This window comes from Empidonax traillii, unplaced genomic scaffold, assembly GCF_003031625.1.
Source record: "Empidonax traillii isolate 1590-97213 ecotype Southwest subspecies unplaced genomic scaffold, ASM303162v1 scaffold855:size277195, whole genome shotgun sequence".
Lineage (NCBI taxonomy): Eukaryota > Metazoa > Chordata > Aves > Passeriformes > Tyrannidae > Empidonax > Empidonax traillii.
The window spans coordinates 229,329-232,447 of record NW_020956048.1 but is presented as its reverse complement, the minus strand read 5'-3'; positions in this window follow the sequence as shown (position 1 = coordinate 232,447).

Genomic DNA, 3,119 nt, shown 5'->3' with positions numbered 1-3,119 from the left:
AAGTTCATCTCATTTAAAAGGAAATGTCTGAAAAAGTCAGATGACTCTTACCTTAATAACTTTTTCCTCCATTGACTGTCACTGCTCAGATGTATATGCTTGGTGTAAGACTAGTAGCCACAACCCCTAGCCCAGTTGTTTGGAATACATATTATCTTCTCCAAAATCTTTAATCAGAAATAAAAAACCAAAAACCATATCACAAAACCAGACAAACAACAACTCTCCCAACAAACAAACAAATGAAAACCCAAATGAAAGAGAAGGAAAACGTATTTACAGCTGAGGTTCCCATTTATCAAAATGAAAACAGAATAAAAAAATAAAGATAATTAAAAAATCCTTAGACATTCTAATATCATACTTGCAGTACATTTACTATCACTCTGTTGTTATAATTTTATTTTAATTATGTCCCTGATGTCCAGTGATAGGATATGTGGGAATGGTTCAAAGATGTGCCACAGGAGGTTTAGACTGGATGTAAGGAAACGGTTCTTTACTGAGAGGGTGGTCACACACTAGAACAGGCTTCTTAGGGAAGTGGAAGATATCACAAGTTTGTCAGTGTTGAAAAGGAATTTGGATAATGATTTAATTCTATGCTTTAACTTTTGGACATCTATGAAGTGGTAGTTGGACTAGGTAATCATAATAAATCCATTCCAACTGAAATTTTTTATTATAGTCTAAATAATATTAAGCATTATGATCAAGTCATTCATGGTCACTTATGATCTGGTATCTTTGACAAGAATATTCATCTACATTGACTCATTTGCTTTGAATTACCTGATGTACATGTAAAAGTTATACAAGATTATAGTTAGTTCTTATGTAGTAAAATACTAAATTTTCTTCTCAGATGCACATCATCTCGTATTTTCAGTAGATTCAGAAAATTAAAATGAATTCATCAGGTAATCCAGGATCGTTAGTCTACACACAGTGTCAGGTTCTCCTTCTTTGATGTGGTCTCAATACTTGGTGTTTCCAAGAACTGAAAGAATTTTACTGTGATTAGCAGACAATATAAAAACTCATTCATCACAGCGAAAAAGATGTACATTGAAGGACGTACTGCACAATTAGAAAGAAATCTGATATCAGTGTTCTGAAGTCACTGAAAGTTGCACGTCCTTGTTTTCATGAGGGTTCAGGGCTTTTTCTGTGAAAGAACATTCAGGAATTTTTGTATAAATTAAATTAAATCATTACACATAAGAACCAGTGTTCTTTTAGTTTTGTCCACTTAGTTAAAAGATTCAAAAAGTATTTGAAGCAGATGGACAATCATACAGATATATAGAATGGTTATTTTACCTTTGGTTTTATTGGAAAAAAAAAAAAAAAGTAAATTTGGTTTATTATGTGCAAGCCGACAAGTTAATCTGTATAACACGGTATAGTGACCTTTTATTATTTTAGCTGTACTACTCAGCATAGCAGCAGGAAGATATGTAAAATGAAGAGGTGATATCTTGATAACTGCAATGGGATGCCCCACTTTCAAACAGTCTCCTCTGAAAGACAAAAAGGAAATGTTCTTAGCCCTTCTTAGTGTCTATTTGTCACCATATGGAAAAGTTTTAGCAACACTGTGTTTTGACAAGTTCTGTTTCTCTTTGGCTATTGCAACTCTATTACCTTCACCAGGATTATAAAACTGATAAAGATTTGAATTTATTATTTATTTTTTAGGATTTCAGGCAAAAAGATATGTACAAAATCCTTATAGATCTCTAAGGTTTTTTTGGGTTTTTTTGATTAATAATTTTTCTTAAAGATATTTTAGCACTGCTTAAATATTTAACACTTAAAATTATTTTGATTATTATTTAGAATATATATATATATTACAGTGTATTTGTGTTTCCAAAAATAAGTACATGTCATTTTTCTTATATTGTTAAATTACATGTTTTGTAGTGTCGCTGCAAGTCATTTGTTTGCTTGTTGCAATCAGAGGGGAAAGAAGAGAGCAAAATACACATCCTCTGGTAGAACTATTCTTTATCGGTATATACCTGAAAGCTTACCCTGGGTAGACTATGAAATCTAATCTTATCATACAAAATGACAAATGAAAAACCTGAAAAGCTAACTGTAGAATATATTTTCTGTATTATGGAAGTAGAGATGGTGATGGGAGGAGAAAGGAGAAAAAAAGGCAGTGGAAAAATGCTGTAGGAAGGAAAGATAATTATAGTGTGTAGATGGCAAAGGAAATGTCACAAAGCATAATACTATCAACTCAAGATTAATAATTGCAAGTTTATTTTTAAAAAAAAAAAAAGCAACACCTATCTTTTCTTCTCCTTGGCTTATCACTACTTGTTACAATGAGTTCTGATTACATTCTTAATCTGGAAAGAAAAAAAGTCATATTTATGTCCCTAATCTGCAAAGAAAAAAAGGAAAAAATATTTATATTACCCTTCTAAATGAGAAGCTGGGCAAGGTTGGAAAGCAAAAACACAGCATCATACCAGCCTAAGAGATAGACGTTTACTGTGTTAAGTAAATTACCTCCAGTGACATTTGTGAAAAGTGTGGCAAGCTTGCTTCAAATGGGTTGTAGGGAATAGTTTTTAATTTATATCTATACTGGGATCCAATTCTCAAGTTTCACACAAGATATTACAATTATATTACAAAACCAGCAGAATCCACTGTTTTGACTTAAATCTGCAAGGTTCAGCTTGTCTTGAAAGCAAATTATAATATGTTTTGCTTCTGCATAAAAACAAACAAACAGAAAACCACATCAACTAACAGAAATCACCACCAACAACAAAAACCACAACCCCTCCCCCCAAAAAAAAAACCAAACAAAACTCCAAACCAAATCAAACAAAAAAAAACACAAACCAAAACAAACCATCAGATGACTCTACATACATAAAGTTGTAAACCATTTAATCCATCTGTGAACCCCATTTATTTAATAAAAAAATGACCCCACCAAAAATTATGAAAATTATGAATTTCTTTTTGCAAGTAAATCTCAGTTTTGTTTATTTGTCTTACTTGATAAGGGCATATTTGTGAAGCTGTTAACATATATGCTGATTATAGAGAGTGGAGGCATTTAACATTCCATAAATGTAGGAAAGATA